This window comes from Microtus oregoni, unplaced genomic scaffold, assembly GCF_018167655.1.
Source record: "Microtus oregoni isolate MIOR12 unplaced genomic scaffold, Mior012 000053F_ref0000044, whole genome shotgun sequence".
Taxonomy (NCBI): domain Eukaryota; kingdom Metazoa; phylum Chordata; class Mammalia; order Rodentia; family Cricetidae; genus Microtus; species Microtus oregoni.
Window position 1 is genome coordinate 9,526,113 of NW_024543829.1, and position 26,597 is coordinate 9,552,709.

General features: G+C 46.8%; 1 protein-coding gene across 3 annotated transcripts in view; it reads left to right on the forward strand.

The window, feature by feature from the left end:
* The window catches only part of Ncald (neurocalcin delta), a 345,789-nt gene that overhangs the window by 33,643 nt on the left and 285,549 nt on the right, over nt 1-26,597 (forward strand). The window contains exon 1 of one of the 3 annotated variants that reach the window (XM_041637608.1): nt 8,524-8,543. The exons of the other annotated variants lie outside the window; for them this stretch is intronic. The gene's annotated coding sequence lies outside the window, so the exon portion shown is untranslated. Of the gene's footprint in view, nt 1-8,523; nt 8,544-26,597 lie in introns of those variants that run through there. 3 annotated transcript variants of the gene reach the window in all.

Below are 26,597 nucleotides of genomic sequence, written 5' to 3' on the forward strand. Positions count from 1 at the left end.
CCAACAGATGAAAGATAAAAGCAGGCAGCCTTGTCAAATCTGTAATAAACAACACACATGTAACAGACTTAACTGACAGAGAAGGCTAAAACCAGCTCTACTCCTCTGCCAATGGACAAACCTCTAGGTCACCATCTACTGACCATAGTAACCATACTTCTTAACACCATTCTATTGAAAACAGATTGGGTGTTGTCTTAGGGCTTCTATTGCTGTGAAGAGACACCATGACCACGGCAACTCTTTTTTTTTTTTTTTTTTTGGTTTTTCGAGACAGGGTTTCTCTGTGGTTTTGGAGCCTGTCCTGGAACTAGCTCTTGTAGACCAGGCTGGTCTCGAACTCACAGAGATCCGCCTGCCTCTGCCTCCCGAGTGCTGGGATTAAAGGCGTGCGCCACCACGGCCCGGCCCACGGCAACTCTTATAAAGGGAAACATTTAATGGAGGTAGCGGCTTATAGTCCAGAGGATCAGTCCATGATCATCGTGGCGGGAAGCATGGCAGTGTGCAGGCAGACATGGCGCTGGCTACATCTTGATGAGGAGGCAACAGGAAGTGGACTGTCACTGGGAGTAACTTGAGTGTAGGAGACCTCAAAAGCCACCCCACAGTGACACATTTCCTTCATCAAGACCACGCCCACTCCAACCAGGCCACACCTCCTTATAGTGCCATTCCCTTTGGGGTCTATTTTCTTTCAAACCACCACAGGTGGTTAGAAAAAGAAAATAAATGAATTAAATGATGTTTACCAAATACTGGCTCTTGGAATGGCTTAGGAAACCTCCACAAGCATCACTGTGTGTCCTTGTAGGCTTCAAGGTCAAAGCACAGGTGCTGGCCCTGAGTGCTCTATCTGGGCAGAGGTTAGATTATGCTTTCAAAGCACCACAGGTGAGCCCTTTATCTCCTGAAGAATCTAAAGACTTGGCATCACTTAACAGAATCATTTGATTTTTACATAAGGAGGAAGGCTTTTGTTTTTTTCTGATTTGGCTACATGACTGAAAGTTGGCAGATCTACACGGTCAGAGCTGGCCAGGCTTACACAGCTGGAGGCAGAAGCAGCTGACCTCCGGCAGGTCTTCTTTCCCGTGCATCCTCGTCCTGTGAGGCCTGTATACCACCTACTCCAGTGGGATGACTTGTGCTCTCTAGGGGGATTCTTGAGCCTGGGAGTATCCTGCCATGCAAGTATTGCAATTTTAACCCATTACTCAGTCTTCAGCTTTCATAACCAACTTTCATATACTTGATTTGCATATATTCTACATTAAACCTTAAGAATACTTTAAGCTTGTTTTGACTTATGTTAGACTTAATTTTGACAACCTATGCAGAATCCCATATGATAGGAGATAAAAATTGGTCTTTCTGTCCAAGCTTGTCCTGTAAATAAATCACATTTGTACTGATTGATCATCAATTTGTATCTTAATTATCACTAACAGTTCATGAAAGTTTGTACCCTTTAAAAAAATTGGAATTTTAAAATTTTATTCCTGCTAAGTTTGACAAGCCTTAAAAAATTATGATTCTTGAATTAAAGATCTTTTTGTAATGTATTTTTACAAAATGGCAGTTTTTTATATGACTATGTTTCTCCAAATAGCTAAAGCTTAATGAAGATAGCAAAAATATCACAGTTTTTATATGAGCCAATTTTAGAACAAACCATCTTGAAAGCCTGGTGCTGCCTCCCTGGTCTAAACACAGGGATACAATGATAGGTGGAGGGAAACCACGTGATCACCTTAACCAGGCCCATGGCACGTTTCCATCCTGATGAGGTCACCAGCCAAGATGGCTGCAAGCCACATGGTACTCCAAAGTGAGCCCATACATAGTATGCTGTAGCAAATTCAGATTATTTGTAGATAGACATTTAACTATTAGTCATGTGTTACAGAGTTGAAGCTGACTTTGTATGTTTGGAATCTGGAGCCTTTTAAAACCACACTTACAGATTTTGATATAATATGTATTTTTGTAATGGTAACTATATACAGGCTTGGAGGGATGGGAGAAAAAGTAGGCCAAAAGCATGAAGCAAAACTCTCTGATTGGAACGCATTGGTTGTGTAGTCTCGCTGGCCAGCAAGCATCAGAGATCAGCCTGTCTCTGCCTCGTGCTGCTGGGGCTGCAGGTATACGCTGCGATGCTGACTTTTGATGGATCTGCTCTTCTGAGGTGACCATTTCAGTAGAACAGGTTCTACTCAAAAGCTTTTGGTTTGGTCAATCTCAAAATGACTTCACCAGGTTTTACCAGGTCTGGGTTGGGGTGAGATTTGGTCCTGGTTTGGTCTTGGTGTGATATTTGAAACTCTATCTATTTCTCTGGGATTTTAATAAAATGTGCACAAAAGACTTGTATCATGTTGCACGTTCCAAAGAAAAATGCTTAGACAATGCTTCCCTTGTCTCTTTGAGAACTGTAGCTTTCTTCACTTAGCAGAATATGAAAATTAAGGAATTGAGTCATGTGGCATTGAACACACCTCCCCAAACAGTGCTCATTGCTGATTCTTCTCTGTATTGAACATTACCCAAATGTCAAAACCCCCAAGTGTATGAGGAGACAGGGAGTGAAGTGGTGGCGTACAAGAAAGAATAAAAACCAGAGGTGTGGACGGGATAGAGGTGAGCGCCAACTGACTTGGGTGTTGGCTTTGTTGCTGAAGCCTTACAGTCGATAATAAGTCCATTGGTTTGTGCCCCCAAACTCCCGTTAGCTTCAGCTACTGACGGCACTGGATTGAAGGGTTTTTTGGTACAAGGCTACTTTCGTGATTGGGGGCCAAAAGATTCCACAAAATTCTTACCACGCAACAAACCTCATGCAAGAGATTTATGGGGGGAGGCAAAATGGCTACCTCTGAGCAGGGCTAGAGACAGCGACAGGCCAGGCTGTGATGGTGGGCTTTATGGGGGTAACTAGGGAAGATACAGCGAGGACACGTGCCGCATTGGCTGTTAGCAATGGCCAGCAATGAGCGGGTAAGACAAGGCAAGAGTGGAGGTTATCTCTGTTGGAGAAACGGGCAGCAAAGCAGGAGATGCTGACAGGACTCTCCCCCTACAAGACAGGTTTCTGCCTGCCACCTACCCTGAGTGCCTCCCATCGTCTTTCTGATGGGTCTCTGGAGAGGGAACAGCTAGCCAAATATTGCAGAGTTGAGGAAGCTTATTTTACTTGGAGACTAGAGATGAGAATGCAGAGGGAAAAAGAGCAATTAGGAGGGGAAAGAATACAAACAATTGAAGACAACGTTAACAAAATAACTTCAGGATAATTCTAGAGAATTAAGAGAGGCTGCCTCATTCTTTAGACCAAAATATTGTGCTGGCAATTCAGTGGGATGCTGGGAAAATAGAAATCATTATTGGATATAAATAATGAATGAAAAAAAAAGGGTTTTGAGATCTTGTCTCAAACAAAACAACAAAAAACCAAAAATTTTTCGGAAAAGTGTAGACCTGAAAGACCCAGAGGTGAGAAAACAGAAAATCCAGAATGTGTGTGGGTGGAGTGTTCTAACAGACAGGCTGCCAGCCAGAGAGGATTCCAAGGAGGCCGTGGGAGGACCAAGGTGAGGAGCAGGGAAGGCGTGGGAGGACCAAGGTGAGGAGCAGGGAAGGCGTGGGAGGACCAAGGTGAGGAGCAGGAAGGCCGTGGGAGAGGACCAAGGTGAGCAGGGAGGCAAGGGAGGACCAAGGTGAGGAGCAGGGAGGGCATGGGAGGACCAAGATGAGGAGCAAGGAGGGCGTGGGAGGACCAAGGTGAGGAGCAGGAAGGGCTTGGGAGGATCAAGGTGAGGAGCAGGGAGGCCGTGGGAGGACCAAGGTGAGCAGGGAGGCGAAGGGAGGACCAAGGTGAGGAGCAGGGAGGGCGTGGGAGGATCAAAGTGAGGAGCAGGGAGGCTGTGGGAGGACCAAGGTGAGCAGGGAGGCGAGGGAGGACCAAGGTGAGGAGCAAGGAGGGCGTGGGAGGAATAAGATGAGGAGCAGGGAGGCGAGGGAGGGGCTCCATGGGTAAGAACACTTGCTGTGTCAGTATGAGTTTGAATCCCCAGCATGGTGTGCTACTGTCACCAGAGAACTGGGGGAGGTAGGGGGAGACAGGTGGATTCTGAAAGCTGGTTGGCCTGTTAGCCTAACCAAAGCATAGTTTCTATTCACTGAGAGACTGTTTCAGGACAACGAGGTAGAAGGTATGGAGGTAGACACTTGATGTCTCTTTATCCTTGTGCACAAACATACATTCAAGCACATGTACACACACACACACAGAGAGAGAGAGAGAGAGAGAGAGAGAGAGAGAGAGAGAGAGAGAAATATAAAGAAAATTCTAAGGGTTTGAGCTCACAGATTAGATCCAATGGGTGTGATAAGAACTCATGTCACCGTGAGATTTTATACAAGGAAAGAAGAAAATCTTCTGACCTTTTCAAAGTTGCTTGGCTGAGAAAACATTTACCTCCCATGTACTTTCTTGAGTTCAAGACTAGCCAGCGCTACATAGGACCATCCTATCTCAACAACAACAAAACAACAAAAGAAACACCCCCCCCCCCCCCAAAGAATGCAGAGCCTTCTTACTACGCTGTCACTCACGCTAACTTTCAGCTTGTGGCCCCATCCCTAGCCTGTGAGTTATGAAAGAAGCAGTCGCCGACCTGATGTATCAGACCCATGGGATTGGGATGAGATGCTCTCAAAAGGATGTCTTCAAGGAAGACAAACTATGCGAAGTTATGCCTGTATCGAGAGGAGTTTGAGTCTTAGGGAAGTTCTCAGGACACATAAAGCTGTGTGACAATCTAAGCAAAGGAAAAGCAAGGCACGGGCAGATGGAGCATGCCCAGAAAGCAACCTGCTTGAGGAAGTAGTTCATGGAGAGAGTCCATCCTAGACTAGTCATGCTAAATGTCATAATTCATCATTTGATGGTCAACACCACGGACCCAGGAAGCAGCTGACAATGTTGCTTTTGTTTTGTAAATACTGAAAACCACACTCGGGTTCCTGGGGCTCGTGCCTTTTGGAGGCAAAGTTTGAAGCCAGGCTGTCTGGGTTCACGGGTGTTGTGCTAAGAATGCCAGGCTGCTGTCACCCGAAGGTGATATTCCCGTGTAGATGGGAGATGCTGTGGGGAAATGGGAGGAAGTCGTACAGCCAAATTATAGCCTCAAAGTCGGAAATAATAGATGATGTCAAAATGCAAAAGAAAACATGAGATAACAAAGAAGAATTTATATGAAAATATGAAATATAAAGTAAAGAGTTGAGAGTGGTGAAGGCTTGGTACAGGCTGCATTTTTCCTTTCAGCTTTATGGAGCCATTTGACTCTGTGTGTATGTGTGTGGGTGAGTATATTCAGATCTAGTTTCTGAGCCTTGAGCTCACTGATTTGGTTAGGCTGGCTGTCCTAGAACTGGTGGGGATGCTCCTGTCTCCATCTCTGCAGCACAAAGATTACAGGTACATACTACCATGCTCAACTTTAATTGTGAGTGCTATGGATCTGAACTCAGGTCCCTGTGCTTGCTCGGCAAGCGCTTTAGCACCTGGGCCATTATTTTTTCTTTAAATACACAAGCACATAAGCATCTGTTTGACTATCGCTGGTAGTTAAATAAGGCTGAAAAGGCTAGAGGAGCCCCGTGCTTGTGCTAGGTAGAGAGAATTTGCTCGTTTCATGACTGTAGCTCTGGCGCTTGGCTGGTCAGGGCAAGTCTGGGAGGCACGTTCTAGAAGGCATTGCTTGTTGCAGGATAAACTCAAATTCTGCTGAGGTGCTTTGAAACATGAGTCTACTGTGTATGGATTATTTTAAGGGAAGCAAAGTGTCTTGGCTGGAGTCTGTGGATTTGATTAGACAATAAGAGTCAAGGTTGTGGGGTCAGTGGACATTTTAGAGCTGTGTCCGGTTTTATGGGTTCATAAGCAAAGCAGTCACTGGGGTCAGATTCATCTCCGATGCATGTTTGTTTATTGTCTTGTTTTTCAGCTGCTGTAAAAAGTTACTGTTAATCTATGCACGGACCGAAACGAGCTGACTTTTCTTTTGCCCCTTGGAAGCGGGGGAGTGAGGATGCTCTCGCCTCAGCACCACTCTGGATGCTTCTGGTTCTTCAGTGCTTTACTCAGCATAGCCTGGGGAATGGTCCGAAAGGCAGCCAGGGCCTCAGCCCCTTCCCACCGCTCCTGCTGGCGAGGGAACTCTGCCTCCTGTTGAGGAGGCTTCTACTTGACCCTGTGGTGTCTGGAAAATAGGCCATTATTATTTTTCTGCTACTACTTACTGCAATTGTCATCATTATCATTATTAAAATGCTGAGTTCTTCATTGACAACCTGACGTCAGGAAGAATGTTTCTAGGATGCTGAGGAAATATGAATTTCCTATATTAAGCATATACCCTGGGGCTGGGGCTTTGAGGGCATTACAAAGGCTGAGCGGGTGACTGTTTGGAACTGAAGGGGGTGTGTTTTGCTTAGAGAGACACTACAATTTGGAGAGGTCCCTTTATAGTTCTGTCACTTCCTGACAGGGACAGAGACTCCTATGTCTCTCACAGCAAGGTGCGCGATGAGGCTCCTGCCTCTTCTTCCTCATACCGTTGCCTCCATGACTGTTCATGACTTCGGGCTCCTGCTGGTGCAAGTATCGTCCCCTCCCAGCTAGAGTTAGCGCCTTGTCAAGGACTGCCGGCCAAACGTTTGACCAGACGATGATCCATCTTTCTGTCCAGGGAATCCCCTTTACATGCAAACTTGATGCCTGGCTTCAGGTACGTACAACACAGCTTTCTGGTTGGCTTTATGAAAACAAACGGGAAATGCAGGAGAAGGAAGGCCGGTGGCTCAGAGCAGCAAGGACATGCTCCTAGTGCTACCCGAAGAGTTCCCATGGGATGCGCGCAGTCAAGAACAAGAGAAACGGGCTAAACGATTCTTAAGCCCAGGGACAGTTTGTGCCATAGCATAATCTTGTTTCCTTCAATGCCATATATAATAATAATAAGGAGTAATTTTCTATATGTAAAGGAATTTTCTGTACCAGTTAAAAAACTAAACGACTCTCTAAAGAGATTAACCTAACAAATGAATGTGCCCTTGAATCCCAACCAGACAGAGTTCTAGGCTGCTTTTATTTATATTCCTGAGATTTACTAACCCTATGGTAAATAGCACAATTTCTAGCTTTATTAAAGTCATGAAAAATTTTTTTGACAATAAAACAAGAGTCCCCAAGAAAGAGGTCAGAAAAGGCCCTTCTAGCTGTGTATGGTGGTACGTACTTGTAATCCTAGTACCGGAAAAGCTGTAGTTAGAGGACTGAGCATTCAGGGCCAACCTTGGCTACGGAGTGAGACCTGGACTAAAGAATAACTAAATAAATAGAAAGTAAATTGAAGGATGCTTTCATTATATCTGTTCTTAAAGAGCATTTCTCTAGCTCGCTGGGCCTGCGTAAGAGACCAGAACTGCTTCCTGTTTGAGACCGAGATCACCAACAGATAAACACAGAGGTGCCAGCCCTTGTCGTAAGGGCATTTGCCTCATGGTGCTTATTATTTTAAATAAGACTTCCTTTTTGTTATCGTTGCATTTAGACACAGGTCTTGCTGCAGTAGTATTTTTTCATTGGACAGTTAGGTGGGGAGCTTTAGAACAGGGCCTCAGGGAGTGAGGCTGGCAGTCTGAACTCATTTGTAGGTGACTATGGTCCAGGTGCTCCGGGCACCGCGTTGCAGAGGGGACACCATCAATCCCTCTGGGAAATTTCCTGAAAATCTTTTCTAGCATTAAAGCTTGTCTCACCGCTGGGACCCCCAGTCCCTCTCATGTTCTCAGACACTTAGTCTTGAGGCTTAGCAAGGCCAGCTAGAGCTCCTTGACACCACGTGGTAGCGTATCGTTTGGGAACCATCCATTTGGTGTGACACATGCCAGTCCCTGTGTGTCCTCATGGTAGTATTTTCCCTTTACAGCCACCACGGAGTGTGCCCAGAGCCCACACTTAGGCTTGGCTCTTTTCTGGGCAGAAGGAAATTCCAAGTCTTCCCCTTTGGTGAACAAGAGTACATACTAAATTCCCTCCTCCTACACACCCAAGACAAGAGTGCTTGAATCCTGCGGGTTCCCTGAGGTTCAGTAACTAAGGCCAACAGAACAAAACACTGGGCTGCTTAGGAGTCAGGGTTGCAGACTTGCTGTGGCCTGACTGGTTTGCCTTCTCCTGCTGCTATCACCGGCAAGAACCGGCTGTAACGTTTATTGTTTCTGGCCAGTCTCAGAATAAATGCTTATAGGAAGCTGTCAAAGTGAGCCTGGTATTAGACTTTAAAGGTCAATTGGGGGTGGTTTAAATAAAGGCACCTGCTCGGAGTTGTGCAGAATAACGGAACTCTTAAGTGAGAAGTCAAAACAGAACATTGCTGGCTGCTGGCGGTGCCCTGCGCTGTTAACCTTTCATGGGCAGTCACTGGAGGAGATGAATTATGTTTCCCGGGTGGAACGCTTTCTCTGAGAAGGTGGGTGGTGGCGTGGATCTATTTTTATTAAGAAGGTTGGCAAAGCACACTGAAACGGCTGTTTGCCATCAAGTCTTCCCTGGCCTTTGACGAGGTAGATTAATAGGGGGCCCCATTTCTGCGACATATCATTGGGTGGGCTTTGTCATTCTTGGGCAAGTTTGCCATTATCCTTTTGTCTTCATTTTCTCACTTCCTTGAACATGATTTAATGTGCCATGGCATGATGGAATCTCCTTAAATGCTGGCAGATTGCTTTGTGTGCGCGCAGGGAAAGCTATCCTATTTATTAATTACACCCTGCAGCCAATATTCACTTGGAGCTGTGAAGTGCGCAGCCGTGGGAGGTGCACGGGAGGGGCTGTGAAGACAGCCGCAGCTGTTGCTATGGGTAGAGAACGTTACTGGCATGCCCAGAAACTTTGAAGAAACACCAAAGGTAATTTTTAAAGCTTTATTTAATGAAAATTAAGTTCTGAAGAGCAGGGATTTTGTATTCCTTTTGTGGAGAATGAAGATTAATCTCTCTCTGACCAAATGCCTGAAGAGCGGGTTCCACATGCAAGGCACATAGTGTCCCACAAAGGGAAGGATCGGTCTATTTTGTTTTCATCAGCTCCCCCTGGCAGGGACTGCTACTGTCGGACAATAGGAAGATGTATGCACACCTGGCTCTTGGTGTCCACTCCTGTAAGATGGGGAGACAACAATGGCCACCTAGCTGGTTTCTCCAGGCAGATATGGAGGCTTTGCAGTGTCGGGTCTCAGCCCAGTGTTATTAACGGCACAAGTCGCTGCAGGTAGCTCAGGTAGAGTAGGTTTCGTGGAAAGCATTGGCAGAAAACTTCCCAAAGGTAGGTGTTCCTGCGGGCAAAGACGCTGCAAGGCAGCCAGGCTACAAGGAAAGAAAGAGGCAGGAGATGACGAGAAAGGAAACTGAGGTCTGCACTGGCCAGGCCTGTAGCGCTTTTTCCTCTCTGTCTCTCTAAGCCTGCTTTGGAGCACAGGTGCAGCCTGGCCTCCAACCTTGTAGGCACGTCCTTGACTCACGGGTGTAGCCATGGGTGTATCCTTCTCCACTACCTGTCGAGAAACTAAGACTCACCTGCTTCTGTTGACTAAACACTAACGGGTGCCCGCTGTGTTTGGGCATGGTATCAAGCCGCTCCTCTTAGTAGAAAGTTAAGGCAGTAATCAGAAAAGCAGAGCAAATGAATCAATGAACTGTTGTGTGAAGGGAAAGGGGATGGAGATCCACAGAAAGCGAGCCTGCTATGTGGTCAAAGGAGGGTTGCAATCTTGAGCACTAACCAGAACAGCAAGGCAGAGATCTAAGGAAGTTTGACTTTGGGCAGAGAGGTCAGCCTGTCAGGAACAACTAGCGTATTAGAGGGGCAGCCCGGAGCCGTGGTATCTGGAGCAGAGTGCGCACGGAGATGCGGCAGGATTGAAGGTCTGAGACCGATTGGGAGAACTCACAGATGGACTTGTAGAGTGTTCTGTGATGGGCACTTTTCATCTCCTAGAAGAAAGGAAGAGCCAGGAACCGGAAAGACCTTAAATTGGGGACTTGCCGTATCTGTTTAAAAGATCACTCCAGTGCGAATGGCAGGATGGAGAGGGCAGGAGTGGAAGCAAGGAGGGGGGCAGGGGGCAAGTAAAGGAACCCCCTTGAGAGGTGACAATGGAGAGATGGCAGCAGGGTTGGTGCAAAGTGGCCATCGGATGTCACAGTTCATGGGTGACTTGGATGTGAGAGGCTGAGGGAACGATAAATCAAAGCCGATGACAAAGCCCCTGCCAGAGGCACTGGCTCCATAGGGTTTTCATTGACAGATGTAGGGAGGACTCGGAGAGCAACGGCAGGGGATTACATTTATCCTGTGGCTGTGTTGTTTGAGATGCCAACCAGAGGGCGAAGGATGCCACACTGCTCCTTAGATGTCCGACTCTGGATCAGGGGAGGGGCCAGGACTGGATGGCAGCTACGTCCTGATGGATGTGGGATCTCCAAACCTCCAAACATAGCCAGGGAAACAGCAGTGTGTAGGAAGTCTGGAATTCAGTGTCTGTCTCCACCACAACACACAGCCTGCTCTGACCTTTTATCCTAGTCAACGGAGTTCAAGAAAAATCGGTCAGACTTTGTGGGCAGAGCCACATTGTTTGAGAAAAGGCTGGCCTCCAACTCCCAGAGATCTGCCCACACTTTACCTCCTAAGTGCTGGAATTGAAGCTATATCCAGCTTCGAATCTTATTTTGAGAGTTAGATCTATAATGAACTTTTTTTTTATATCCAATGATTTTTTTTTTCTTAAAAGGATGCTTTTAAAAGTGATAACATTCTGAAGTTCCCACTACAGGGCATTTAGGTTATTTCAATGTCTTTTGTATTATACATAGGGCTGTGCTAAATATCTCTTCCACTTGTCTTTCTGATACTCTTATTTGCATAATAAAACTCTAGGATACATTCCTGGAAGTAAATTGAGTGACAAGATATAAAGAATGTGCAGAATCTACGTTGGGCCGCTTGCTCTCCAGATACTGCACCCTGTGCACTCGGGGTTCCCCTAAACCCTCTCTAGAAACATGCAGCAGGGTTTTAAAGTGTCTGGGGTTGTATGCCTTGACTCTCCTGTTTGTCCTGGGCGTGGCCGTAAGGGCAAGCATCACTCTCTGGGGCCGTTAGGCCGTGAGTCTGAGCACCCCTCTCTGGGTGTTAGGCCTGAGGCTGGGCACCCCTCTCCAGGTCTTTTAGTCTTTGCTCCCATTCTGTAATTGTTGGTTCCTGTGCCCTGTGTGGGAGTTTTTAACTGGACGGTTTTTTAGGTAAGGTGATTCGTTTTCCCCAGATGCACAGTGCCTGTTAAATGGATTATATAGGTCTGCGATCATTTTCAGTCTCCTGTCTGTGATATTGCTGGCTTTTCCTTTTCTCCATAAACAGGAGTTGCCTATAGAGCTGTCCTGGACCCCTATTTTATTACTTTATTTGTTAGAGTCATATGAAACTATCATTTTTAGGGAGTTGAAAAGTGGCTGAATGTCAAAAACTTTTGGGTGGCTGAACCTGACATGTTCCTCCTGTAGGTCTGACTTTGTTCCCTTCTTTCTAGACCCTTCCTTCTGCCAAGGATCACTCAGTCTGCCATGTGTGTAGTGATTTCTGTCCATCCCACCCTTGAAGGCATCACGGTTCCCACAGCCTTCTCTGCCTGTCTCTGCGGCAGCATTCCACCTGCCTGTTTCTTCCTGTGATTTTCTTTATCATTCACAAGTGCACAACTCCTCAGTTGTCAACCTTGATGAATTCTCACACCCGCATGACCCTACGCAACAGGCTTAGTTCAAGATACAGGCTTCCACCACCCCGGAAACTCGCTCATACTCCTGGCTGGTCACTAACCATTATCTACGACCAGAGATGTTAACTGCTCTGACCTCTATCACTATAGATGATTTCACATGGCCTTGAACTTCAAAGAAACACAATCGTACTTACACAGTCTTCAGATCTGGTTCTCGTCTCTCAGTACAAAGCTCCCGACTATCTGTCGTCTGAGCGCATCTGTGTCGTGTGTCTCCCGGGGGGTGTGTTCATTTTTATTGCTGTGTAGGATTCCATTGTGTCAATATCTAGCTGGCAGGTTCTTCTGCTAATGGACACTTGGATTATTATAAAAATGCTTTTAACAGTCTTGAGCCAATTTTCTTTTGGAAATATCTGTAGGAATAGATTGCTGGCTTACGGGGTAGACATATTTAGTGTCCAGAGAAAAAAGCAAGCAGTTTCTGGATGAACTTATTCCATGTTGTGCTCTTTCCAGAAATATGTGAATTAGTGTGTTTGTGTGTGTGTAAAGGTCAGGACTTTTTTTTTTTTTTTTTTGAGACAGGGTTTCTCTAGCCCTCACTGTCCTAGAACTCACTCTGTAGACCAGGTTGGCCTCGAACTATGCCTCCTGAGTGCGGGGATTAAAGGCTTGCACCACCACTGCGTGGTGTGTAAAGGTCAGAACTTACGGGGGTTGGTTCTTTGCTTCCAGCATGAGGATCCTGGAGAGCAAACTCAGGCCATGCGTCTCCATGTGCATCCACTAAGCATCTTGTTGGCCCACGTGTGTAAATTTTTGCAAAGAGGAATCTTCTGAGGTCTTGAACCTGACTGTCGAATGGCTGGGTCGAGTTGAGAGAACTGATGCGATAAAATGTATCGTCCGTTAAAATGTATCGTCCGTTAAAATGTATCCTCCTTTCATCTTGTTTTCTTTTACTATCTCCTCAGTACTGCCAGTAAAGAAGCTTGGGCCTCTCTTGTTAACTGTATTTCTACATACTCGATCTGTGTGACTGTGTGTGACATGCACATGCGTGACCATCTTACATACTGAGGCAGGCCCCTCACTGAACACAGATGCTGTTCCTAGCAGTCTGACAAGCCAGGTGCTGGGGGGTTTTGTGGCTCTGCCTCCTCAGCACTGAGATTACAGGCGGACTGCCACATCCTGGCTTTCACGTGGCTCCTGTGAACCTCTGGTCCACAGACTTTCATGGAAAACTGTGGGCACCGAGCCAGCTCCCCGGACCCTCATCTTTCATTGTTTAAAACATAAGGTCGCAGACTATCTTTTTTAATTTTAGTTTTTTCCTGGTTGCCAGCATGTGAGATCTATCATAGTTTGGCATACCAACTCTATCTCATTTCCCTTCTTAACTCATTTCTTAGGTTTGTAGGCAGACTCCCTCGGGTTTGTTAGATACAAAACATATATTATTTCTCTTGGCCATGTATTTAGGAGTAGATCACCAGCTTAATCATATTTCATACTAAAGAAGGCCTGCTTCTCTTTTTCCAACATTAATCTCTCTCCCCTTTCCACCACATCTCATGGTTTCTGTGTATTTCTTTCTCCCTTCACACTGTAGGCTGCTTGAGGCAATGCTCCAGCACGACGCTCTCAACACCGGGGTATTAGCACTGGGGCTGGCTATGTGAGTGATATTAGGGAAGACAATGGGATTATTATTGATTATCAACTGTTGTGTTGTATGATTAATAAAACAACCCCCAGGAAAGGGAACTGGTTGAAACCATTTTTTAAGTTGGTCCACCTGGATTCATGGTTTGCCTTGTGGCTCTCTGTTTTGTTGGTGTTCATTGTATCATTTCTATTTTTTTCTATAGACTTTTGCTAGTAGTTTGAGATGTCCAAAATAGCAGTGACTGTTTCTCCAGGGCAGCCCAGGAGCAAACAGTTCCCCGGACTGCACTGACTTCAGTCCCAACCCCACAAGCTTCTGTTGGTGTAGACAACAACAAACAACAACCATCAAACCACCGCCCACAAAACCCCCTCAGTGCTGCTGGAGCGAAGCCTGGGAGAAGCTCAGCTCTCAGCTTTGGATTCCAGCAGGCTGCGTTATTTTTAGATTTCTGTTCTGCACTTGGAGTCAGAGGAGTGAGAGAGTGTGGAGCTGAGTGGGTGGTGGTCTTTCCCTGGAAGCAGGAGCCCTTGTCCTTCCTGGAGGCTCATGAGGCTGAAGGGGCAGCCCGTGTTCTGCAGAGGACTCCAGGGTCGGGGGAAATGTGGGCTGGATTCTGATAGCTGTTCCTGCATTTGGCTGCAGTGGCCATTTTTCTTGTGAATTTCACTTTTCAGGAGCAGATTTGTTTCCTTCCATGCATCTCTGCGAGCTGCAGGGAGCTGTCAGGGCGTTAAATAGTAGGGGCAGGTGAGGAAGGCAGCTTGATTGGCAGGGCTCGCTCCCTGATTTCCCTCTGCCTTGGTAGTCAGCCTTTTTCTATCAGATGGAGCACTTACATGTATGTTACGTTTTTGTGAGTGAGTTAATTGAGAAACTTGAAAAAGGTTACACATGTAGTTTGAAGGCGACATTAGCCACTTGATTGTGCTCTAGGTAAGAGTCTGTCCAGATGGATACAGTCTTTCAGCGGCTGCCGAGGATCCGTGTGGACACGAGCGTGAAGCAGTTCAGCCAGTTCCTTGTTGCTGGTATTGTTGCTGAAGCCCTGCGTTCTGCCTTTACCGAGACAAACCCCGTGGTGGGTGTTGTACATCGGTCTCGAGCACCTCACTGGTCACTTCCTAGAGTGAGTTCTCAGAACGGAAGTGCAGGGCCCACCCGATCACATCCCGCTTTTGATGTATACTGCCAAGCTTCTCTTCAGAAAACCCGACAATCTATATTCTCATCAACATCAAATTGAAAACATTTTCTTAATTGCGCTATTGCCAGCATGATTTTTGTGAGTCTTTTAAAAGGTTTAAAAATTGATTTTTTTGCTTGGCAAATAATAAATGTATAAATGTATCGACAACAGTAATGATTTTCCCATATGTGTTTATATTGTAGAACGATTACATCCAACTAGTTAATAAGTTATTTCACATGTCTTTTATTCTTTCCACGCTGAGAACATTTAAGATCCACTTTGGAAATTGGGAATTAGGGAGTACATCATCAGCTGCGGTCCCTCTGCTGGACAACACCTGCTAATCTCGATTAATCAGATTGGCCTACTTTACACCTGGGACATCTTCCTAGTCTCCCACCCAGCAGCCCTGATTGTGTGCGAACCTCTACCAGTTTGGCTCTATAGATTGCTAGGATTGTTCCCTATGAATCTTTCTGTGCCTGGCTTAGCACAATGCCTCCCAGGATTGTCTATACTACCACAATCAACAGAATGTCATTCTCTTTTAAGGTCCACTAGTGTCCCACCCCACTGGTCCCCCCACTACCATGTTTCTATTCATCCGTGGGCATCTGTAAGGTTGGTTCTCTATGCTGACCACAGTGGACAGTGCTGCAGTGGGCATGAGTGTGATGACGTGTGTCTCAGATGCCAGCGTTCATTTGTTCTTCTAATGTGATGACCTTTAACAACTCCTGCCTCAGTCTCTCAATGGCCAGGGTTACAGGCGTGCAGCCCCATGCCTGATTCTGACATGCCACTGTCAGTTCATTTGAGATTATGCCCTGAGGAGACCCTTCTGGGTCCTGGCGGTTGCACTTTCCGCGAGGAACGGCCATGCTGTTTCCCAGGCTGCTGTCTTCATTTATGTTCCCGCCAACATCATTCCAGGGTCTCTTTCTCCATTCTTGCTGCTGTTTCTAACATGTCAGGAGGTAAAGCATTGCCGTGTAATTTGCATTGTCCTTACATGTGAAGGTGAATACTTTTGCATATAACTACTATGTGCATATCTTTTTGAGAAATATCCATACCGGTTCTTGGCACACTGAATGAGGTGGTGCTCTTATGCTCTCTCTATTCAGCTGCTTGTGGAGAGTAGCTCTTCCCAGATGCACAATATAAAAATGTTCTCTCCCGGCCTGTGAGCCATCTCCACTCGGTTGCTTCCTTTGCTGCAGAGGAGCTCTTCAGCCCGGTGCGTTCCATTTGTCTATTTTTACTGTGTCTTTGAGGTCAGAGACAGTACGCGGTCACTCAGACATGTCAGGCTTCACTGTGAACTGTGAAATTATTCTATCTTATGTTATGGATATCGGTGTTTTGCCTGCATGCATGGCTAACACGTCACATGTATGCAGTGCCATTGGAGGGCAGAAGGGGTGTCGGAGCCCCTCAGAGTGGACCTGCCAATGAGTATTGGAACTCAAACCCAGGTCCTCCGGAAAAGCACCTGGGGCTGTTAACCACTGAGCCATCTCTCTAGCCCCTGTTGGAGATTTTCACTTGAACTTTTGTGGATTTGTATTTTTGAGAGAATTAAGGAAACTAGATCTATTTCTAGTAGCAGAGACTCCATACTGGGAGCTGTATCTGTGGATGCTGCGGACCTGACAGAGCCTAAGGGACATGCTGAAGCCCTCGGGATGGCAGCAGGAAGTCATCTTTGCAGGCAGAGGGAGAGCTGTAGAGGAACACAGACAGAAGCAGGAGGAAGGACCCAATCCAGCACACATTGCCAGTACAAACGCTTCTTGAAAACAGAGCCCTTTCTTCCCTAGAGTGACCTACTAATGCTTGTATCCACAATGGGCATATGGAACACACCTGTAGCTAGATGGAGGCCAAATCAAAAGGTGAGTCTTCATATTCAAAATCTTCAGTCTAAAGCCACCATGAATTTTATGTTAAAATTCCAAAGAAAATCTGCTGAATTTTTAAATGTCAGCTACTCCTGAATTCACAGTTAATACCAGATGCACACAAAAACTCAAGGTATCCTGGGAATCACAAATCTGATCTTTAAATCTAACACAAAAGTGCAAACCTGAATTATTTCCTCATCTGATATTTCCATCTTCCTGTTGTGTGGATGGGAAGCGGGGTGAGGTGACATGTTTAAACAGAAGTGAGCCAAGATAATTGTCTCCTGTAGGCAGTGGGTACCTCCTTGGCCAACAATTTAAGACCACAATATAGTTGCGTATCAGTTAGGACTTAATTCCGAATCCCCAGAACCTATAAAGGCAGGCACATGTGCTTGTAAGCCCAGTGCTCTTAGGGCAAGACGGAGTGAGACAGAGACAGGAGGATTACAGGAAGTTCACAGGCCAGACTGGTGGGTGTGGCGGTAAACAACAGAGGGGCTCTGGCCTCAAGAAGGTGGAAGCCAAGGACCAACAGGTTCTCCACCTCCACATGTGTGCTGTAGTATGAGTGTGCCATCACACACACACACACACACACACACACACACACACACACGCCCACCCCACAGTCAAAAGCTGTCATTCTCCTGCAGTGCAAACATCCCTGAATAGCCTCTACGGGGCAGCTAAGTATTAGACCAGACATGAAAAATAAGCCAATGATCAAGACACATGTTTTTATTAAAAAAATTGTTTTAGAATAGACAGAATGAAGAAATCAGGTAGTAACAGAACCTGGAATAATTGGCCTGGCACAACAAGCAACTTTGGACTGGATGACAAGAGGTGGCCTTGCTGGGGAGACAACAGCAGCTTGAGCCTAAGGAAGAGCATTGCAGGCAGGTGCAAAAGCCCTGAGGTTGGCTGATGCTGTGATGGGAACCTCAGCTGTCATTTCCAGGGAACAATGGATACAGATGTGGCCAATGCAGATGTGAAGGGAGGTCGAATGGATAAATGGCTTGAGACCAGTTTACTCAAGGGCCGTTAAAAAAAGGCTTCCTGCAACTGGAGTCCAGACTGAAAGTGATGTTAGGGGACAAAGGAGAAAAGGGCATGAGGAATAGGTTGGATACTGTGAAAGAGGCAGTGTGCTTGCTTGATGAGATCTGTGAGTTCTTTGTTCTCTGCTCTTCCATTGTACAACTGCTTCCTGCAGGAGCCAAGGTGTGTTAGCTAGTGCAACAGCACGCACAATTGAACTCTTTTTTTTTTAATATTTATTGATTTATTATGTATACAATATTCTTTCTGCATTGTGCCTGAAGGCCAGAAGAGGGCACCAGACCTCATTACAGATGGTTGTGAGCCACCATGTGGTTGCTGGAAATTGAACTCAGGACCTTTGGAAGAGCAGGCAATGCTCTTAACCTCTGAGCCATCTCTCCAGCCCCCCCCCTTTTTTTTTTAAGTTTTTCGAGACAGGGTTTCTCTGTAGCTTTGGAGCCTGTCCTGGCACTAGCTCTTGTAGACCAGGCTGGCCTCGAACTCACAGAGATCCGCCTGCCTCTGCCTCCCGAGTGCTGGGATTAAAGGCGTGCGCCACCACCGCCCGGCACAATTGAACTCTTGACTCTTGTGAGGAGCTGTGTACCCTGTGCAGCATGCAACGTACACCATACACCATATAGCATACAGCGTATACCATACAGTGTACACTGTACACCATATAGCATATACCATACACCAGACAGTGTAGACCGTACACCATATAGCATACAGCGTATACCATACAGTGTACACCGTATACCATATAGCATACAGCATGCAGCATAAACCATAGGCTGCCTCAGCCACAAGCTCAGCTGACTTTGCAGCATACTTTCCCACAATTCAAAAGCTGTCCATCCGCTCCGGTGGCAGGAGGCAGCTGAGATTCAGCTGTTATGTCTTTATGAGACTTTCTTCCTTGAATGCCCTGTCTGAAAGGAAATTGTGTCAAGGCTATGTAAGGGCAGTTGGTGTGTGTGTGTGTGTGTGTGTGTGTATACATGCATGCATATGCACACTTGGGACAAGCTGATGCTTAACTGCTTTAAAAATACACAGCGTAGCAATGAGAAAGGTCACAGCAGGATTCAGCCTTTGAGTGACGTCTCTTCCCAGTGGCAGCTGGTCTGAGTTAGAACTTGTACCATGGGTAGCAGGCTTTTGCAGTGGCAGAAGGGGTGGTGGATCCGCTCTCTCCCTGGTAAGGACCAGGCAATGGCAAGGATGACTTTTTAACTGGGGTAGTTTGATCGGTCAAGCAGATAACTTGATTTTTTGTCTTTTGACTTCTCTGATTGGAAAGATTTCTATCTGTCTTTGGGAAATCTATTTTAAAATGTGAACAATTTCAGTCTGTGCAGCCAGAAGGAATAGAAATGATAGAGGGATTGGTGTCCAGTCCATGGAGGTGGAGAGCTTGGAGGGGTCAGAAGGTCACAGGAACCTTGGAAAGATGGCATTAAGAACTAGCAATTGGTCAGGCAGCTGTTTCCTTCAAGAGCTGGGCTGCATAAAGACAGCTCTCTGTGCGATGCTGTGTGTGCATAATGGTTTTGACTGAACACAAATTGGTGTGTTTTGCATGAGTGGTAACCTGTACAGAGCTCTCATGACTTTCTCAGAGCACAAGCGTTAGGTGAAGGCTTCCTATTTGGACAAGCTGCCGGCCAGGTGAACTTTGCTCTGCTGCTGGTCTCCACCCCCCCCCCCCCACACACACACCCTCCAGGGAGATTTTGTAAATGAATGTATCTCTTGTTAAAATAAATGACAATAATAACAGAACAGCTATTTATGCAATGAATGTTTTTCCTCATTTTGCCCTAAGCCTTACAAGGGCACAACTTTGTCTTGTCTTTAGTGTCTTGTCCTGGTGCCACATCACTGGCAGAGCTGAGATGCAGTGATAAAATGAAGCTGTCCTAAGAACCGGCTGGGGCATGGCTGAGTGGGGAGAGTGCTTGCCTAGCATGCACCAAAACCTGGGGTTGAGCTCCATCACTGCAAAAAAACTGGACACAGTGATGCATGCCTGTAATTCCAGCACTCAGCGAGGTAGAGGTCAAGGGAATCAAAAGTTCAAGACCATCCTGGGCTACATAGCAAGAGTTTGAGATCTATTTAAAAACAAAGAAGTTCGCAAGAGACGAGAACTCAGCACTTTAGTATTTCAGTTACACTCTGGGAAAGTGAGCAAGTGGACCATCTTGGGGTCATGCCTTTCATCCTAACATTTGGGAGGCAGAGGCAGTGAGTTCAAGGGCAGCCTGGTCTACACAGCAAGTTCCAGGCCAGCCAAGACTACAGAGTGAGACCCTGCCTCCACACAAAACAAAATGAATGAGCAGGGCAGTTCTGGAACCTGTCTTGTGGCTGTTCTGTGTTCTACCCAATTGCCCCCACTGGGTCATTTCAGTGTTGATTGGTGGCAGCAGAGGAGAGTAAAAAAAAAATGGCTCATTGTCCTGACACTTGGATAGATCCAGCAAGCTGAACCTAGCAGGTGACAGAAAGAACCCCAGAGTGCCCTAAGACTGTCCTTCCAAGAATAGCAGTGCCTCATCTAGTTTTGAAATTATGTATAGTGGAAACCTTCAGAAGTCTGTAGACTGCTCTGTTTGGAAACGTGATGCTTTGGGAATGGGCTGGCTTTGTTTTCTTTGTGGGAGAGCAGTGGTGATATTTATAATATTGCGGATAGCTCCTAGAGCCCAGGGGAGTTTGAAATTGGGGACGAGATTGGAAAAGACCAGGCAGTGGGATAAAAAAGCTGAATTCCAAACAGAAAATGCTCTGTGGACACACTGAAGGCAGGATGAACCTGGGCTTATTTTTAAGCACTTGGAAACGGGGGGGATGCCCTCTGGGAAGGCTTGCAGAGAGTTGTTGGGAATCAGGCTGTAGTGGGGGAGAGAAGTTGCTACCACTCCACCCTGAGCTAACAGGCAGTCACCTTCGTGGGAGGTGGTGTCTGTGTGTAGGGCAGTGGAAACACACGGGCGGATATGAGAAAGGAACCTTGCTGATTGAATCAGGACCAAACAGTGTGGCTTTCCAGATGAGCAGATGGAAATCTGTCTCGTGTGCTCAGCAGCTCTATTTTGAGCCCGGAGAACATCTCCCCAACTGTTTCTTTCCTTCTCTCCCCATTCCGTCTCCAGACCTGGAAGCCCCTCTGCTCTTTAGTTTTCTCGATTTAGTGGTAGGGTTGGCTCCAAAGCTGTACCTTGAGGTTTCTTAGCTGTGGGTTGAGAATTATCCACTGTGATACTTGAGTAGTTAGGACTCGAGTGACTAGGGGGTGGTGCTGGCTTCTCCAGGAATACCAGCTGGATGAGTGAGGGTGTGGGCAGAGAGGGAAGCTCACTGAGAATATAACCCCAGCCACTTGAAGTGTGAACTTTCTTCACTAGGCTGGCCACTGGTGCTTTGCACACGGCTTGCACGTTGTTAGAGGACAGTTGGCATCACTGACTGGTATGAAATTCTTGGGCATTTAAATTGTATTTTATGTATATGGGTGTTTTCCTTGCATGTATGTCCATGTGTGTGCCTGGGGCCTGTGAAATCCCTAAGATGGCATCAGATTTCCTGGAACTAGAGTTGTGAGCGGCCATGGGGTGCTGGGAGCCAACTCCTGGTTCTCTGGAAGAGCAGTCGTTGCTCCAGCCTATCTCAGGTACCTCTTATCATGAGAAAATCAGCTTAGTTACTATAGACAACTGAGATAGGTACCTGACAGAGCTGTACATGTATGCTGGCATACACATGTGTTCTCTGTGTACGTGTGTGATGCACGCATGTGCACATACACACCTCTGCAGGCTTGAGCAGCTGTGTGGATGTCTGAATTACATCTCATAAACCCTGACGTTGAAATAGGGGATCTTTCTGGTATTTCAAGGAAAGGAAAAGAAATAAGATACTTTCATCTGTTTTTTTTTTGTTTCAATGCTTTATTTCTGGAGAAAACCAAAATTTAAAAATAAGTCTGTATTCTTTCTTTTTGTTTTATTTTGCCCATGTAGGACCAGCTCTGCTAAGCTGAGGGTCCTAGGACTAAGCTAACACACCTACCCACCAGGATGTGCCAACTGCTTTTGACATGGCTTCTGCTCTTATTGATGATGGCATCACTAGTCTAAGTGATGCTAGAGTATCAGTTGTGAGTCCCTTCTTCCTCAACGTCACCGTGGTCACTGTCGTCGTAGAGGACATGTCTATGCCTACTTTCAGAGAAGCATAAATACAGTAAAGGTTCTCATGCTACCCTAAGATCTTCCAGCAGTCCCTGAGCTGTGGCAGGAGGAGGGGCTTCACTAATTGTCTAAGTGACTAGTTCTAACGAGTGGGCAGAGGTCTAGATGGGTACCTGAGCTGTGGGGGTCACAGTCCCTTTAAAACACACACTGAAGCTGGGTGTGGTAGTGCACATCTTTAATTCCAGCACAAGGAAGACAGAAGTAGGTGGATCTTTGTGAATTTTGGGACCAGCCTGCTCTACACAACAAGTCCCAGGCTAGCTGGGGCTACCTAGGGAGACCCTATGTAAAAATAAAGTACAGAACTCTTGTTGCTTTTGTCTTCATGGCTTTATGGGTCCTTCGGTAACAGGTACTGGGAAGGACACAGATGAGCTGTGTCCCTTTAGAGCTGTCTGGCTGATTCTCCCTCCCTGCTCCCTGTGAGGTGTTGTGGGAGGGTAAAAGCAGGGACCCTGTTCTCCAGGACCTGTGGTGAACTTGGCATGGCATGTTCTTGTCATGGGAGAGGTGAGGCAAGGATCGGGTAAAAACAGGAACTCTGAGTGGGACCCCTGGGTCTTGGTTCCTGCCTCCCAGCCCCTGCTACTCATCAGTGAGTTGGACAAGCTACTTAGCATCTCTGTGAATGTTTCTTCACATGTGAAATTTGGCTGAAGGCAGTAACTGCTCCGAGGACTAATACATGTTTGTCCTTAGAACACTGCCTACTCCACAGCTGGTGGCATACCAGCGTTTGCTACCAATACTGATGTTTTTACCATTATTACTGTATTCCAGCAGCGCCTGTGGTGTGCTCTGAGGTGGGCGGAGGTGGCAACTCTGTCATATAGTACAGGGAATGGGTTTCCTGAGCAGTTCTACCCACGGTTACCCTTACACTTGACCCTGAGGTTTTAGAGAGAATGGATTTTCGTTACTGTCTGCCCCATGCCATCTGGTTTTGACCTGTACCAGTTATAAAGGGTTGAGCAAGCATCTTGGAAAGGGGGGATAGGCCTACTGCAGAGAAGGCTAACAGGCATGATTTGCTTGGGACACTAAGACCTATACCAGAAAGATATGACGAGCCATACACTGGTTCTTCTTGGGCCCTTCTTGCCCCAGTGACATCTATTTGAGGAATCTGAAGGCAAGTTGGATGAGGAATAAAGCTGTCTTGCAGAAGCAACCCATGGCCATACCTCAATCCCTGGCAACGGGAGGTTCTGGAGCTGGAAGAGTTAACTCAGGGCCGCAGCAGCTGAACGTGCCTCATAAACAGCATTTGGGAATGAGATCACTTCTGTTTTGGGAACCTGAAGGCAAACACGGTTACATTTGTTCTGTAATCATTGCCTGGCTTGAGACTGTTTATGTTTAGAAACTCGTGCTGGAATATTTATCAGTCGGGTGCTGAAACCAAGCCTGGCTACTTCTGCCAAAAAGGAACCCGTTGGAGGCATGGGGTTCTTCCCGGGACTGAAGGAAACCCATGGAGTGTGTGGGGCCCAGCCTCATGTACGATTGTTCTGAGGGCTCGAGGGCAGTCTTTTCCAGACTCTTTTCAAGATGAATCAGCTGCAACCATTTTTCTTCATGGTCCTCTGCCACTGGGGATCAGACTCCTGGGGTAGCCTGCTGCTTAGTCAGGAAGGGCCCCCATGAATGCCAGTGTGTCTGTGGAGGATGTAAGGACGGGTGCCAAGGAGCTGATGGGTGACTGATTGCCCCTGGCTGTCATCTTACAGCTAAGGTTTCCTGTCTTCTAATTTTTTTTTAAATGGTTCTACATTTGAGCTTTTAGAGCAAGCTCGGGGTGTAGGCCCATCAGCAACTGTGAATACAAGAATGCATGAGAGCTACATGGAGGCACAGGTGGAGCTGGAGTTTGGGAAGAGTGGCTGAGTTGGTGCGTGCTACTGTGACAGAACAAGGAGGACTAGATGATGTATAAAGAAGAGAAGTTTGTTTCCTCATAGTTCGGGAGGCTGGGAGGTTTGATTGTCTGGTGTTGGCTGCTTTGGGTTCCCGGATGGTGTCTTCTCACCACACCCTTGGGAGGGGAGGTTGCTGTGAAGTCCCAGAAGGCAGAAGGGCCAGCTTGCAGACTGTGTGATGTCTCTCTCATAGAGCCCCTTGTGCACTCCAGGGAAAAGAGTCATCGTGGTTAAGCACCTTTTGAAGACCCCAGCTCTGGTATTGTTACACTGGTCATCACATTTCAACAGCTGTGTTCTGGAGGGCACATTCAAACCGTAGCTCTGTTCTCAATACCCCTCACACACTCGGGTCTGTTTCTCTGAGACTTCTCAACAAGAGCTTTAAATATTTTGACGTTTCCGTTGAAAGACAATCTTTAAAACGTATCCCTTTGTCCATTTAGTCTATCCACTCATTCTGCTTGTTTGCACTGGGGCTGAAGCAGGACTTCACAGGCAGGGTCTCCTGAGAAAGATCTGGAGGCAGGCCTCACGTAAAAACTGCGCAGTTGTGTGGAGCGCAAGCCAGAAGACAGCAAGTGCTGTTTCAGACAGAGGAACGTTTGGGAAGCAGGTCTTCCCACAGCACGCGTGATACCACACGTGAACTGAGAGCAGCGATTTGGATTCAGCTGGACAATTTAATCTTTGATGCGCTGCTAATGGTGTTGTGGGTTTTACTGGCTCTGAAGTTTGGGATTTAATTTGTATAGCTGTTCTTAGAGTACACAAGGCTTTGAGGGTCATTTCTTGCTTCTGTATGCTTAGCTGAGTTAATAAAAGTCAGCTCTGGGGGTCCTTGAGGCTTTCTTTCTCTTTAAAGGGGAGCACTTAATTCAAGGTCTGTAGACGCTGACCTGGGGGAGATAGTTACCACCCCCTAACTCCATCTCTTCGTGAAGAGCCCTTGTCATGGGGCTACTGAGCTGACCGTATGACTTGCTGGGTCCCATATTATGAGACATGAAAAAAGGCTTGAGAGAAACCGGTGACTCAGTCATCCTTTTCCACGAAGAAACATGCTGCTTCTCCTACCATAGATGATAGAGGGCTGCCTGCGTCCAGCTGAACCCAGTGTAGATCAGCTAAACTCTGACCATGGCAGAGGACTGATCAACAGAGAGAGGCCTGTGGCGGTTTGTTGCAAAGCACTGTGGGGCAAGAGCTGAGCGATACAGTCTAGCACACTGGTTGGTCTGCAGCACCCCAGGGTGTATGCATCTAGTTACCATTCTAGTTGCTAGAGCCAGAATATGTGGCAGAAGCGACCCCAGGGAAGCAGGGTTTGTTCGGGCTCATGGTTTTGGGGGGGTCATCAACCCATCAAGGTCTGAAAGGTGTGGTGTGGCTTGGTCCCTGGTGGTGGGAGGCTGCAGTATGGGTTCTTCCTATTCTGATGAATCAGGAAGTAGAGATGAGACTAGGAATAGGGCTGGTTTTGTAGCCCTCCAAGACCTGTCCTCGGTGACCCTCCTCTTACAGTCAGACGCCATCTCCTATAGGTGCCATAGCCTCCAAAACAGTGTGGCCTGCCAGGGGCCACGTGCTCGGACATGTGCGTGTGTGACATTCCTATCAGCCTTACATCATAACAGCATATCAACATGGGATTTAATTCTTTTCTCCCGGTACTGGGGATTGAACCTTGGGACCAGCATCAGACAGGCGAGTGTTCTGCCCCCAAGCTACATGCCTAGCCTGTAAGAATTGGGTTTCATCAAACACGTATTATGGGCCAGTCCTAGTCATAGTTGCTAGGGCCACAGCTTGGAAAAAGACAGACCAAGTCTCAGAAGTGCAGGAAGTTCAAGGGTATGTTTTTTGTTTCAATGAGTATGAACATTATTGGAGATTTCCCCCTTTTCACATATTTCTTCCACTCTGAGGCTTTTGAAGAGCAGCAATGTAACCAGAGAGATGTAAACTCATTTGTGAATGGGTTTACGTTGAACAGAAGAGTCAGGAAGTGACATGGCTCCTGGGTTCTCCCCATTGTCACCGTCATTAAGGCTTTTACTTTCTTTGGTGCATGTGTAGAAATGTCTAGAAAGAACGTAAAAATAGATAAAATGAAAACTATCATCTGGTCTACCAATCTCATCCTTGGTTGATTTTGCTTCATACGGCACTGCGGCTGGGTTCCGTATCTAAAAATAATCGCCCTGCGTACGTGCGACTTCTCCAGGGTAAGTGGCTGTGTATGAGCTGATATTTATGTGTGCCTGGAAATTCTGCCGACTGCGGAGGTCTGCAGCAGCTGATCTGGAATGAAAACAGTCCTGGGAGGAGAATCTGAACACAGCGTTGAATACATTTAAAAACATTATCCAAATGACTGCAAAAGTTCAGTTTCATGAAATGAGAACAACTGGGAACGTGGAGCAACTCTTCACGTTTCTCGTTCCAGGAGGAGCTGGGGGCTGAACTGCAGCTGAGCGTTCCCAGTTCTTGGAGGCCTTAACATTCCAAGCCCGGGTTTGGAATCAACTGGAAAGGGAGCCACCAGTGTCCAGGCCGGTGCTGGGAGGGTAGTCACAGACAGGAGGCAACTGCGAAAACACTTTGAAACACAGCAGAACTGGGCACTTTCTCGCCTGTGTGATCAGCTCTGTGTGTGTAAGGCCCAGTGTGGGTGGCATACGGCTGGTAGGGAGCCTACACAGTCTTGTGGCTCTTTGCCCCCCCCGGGAGA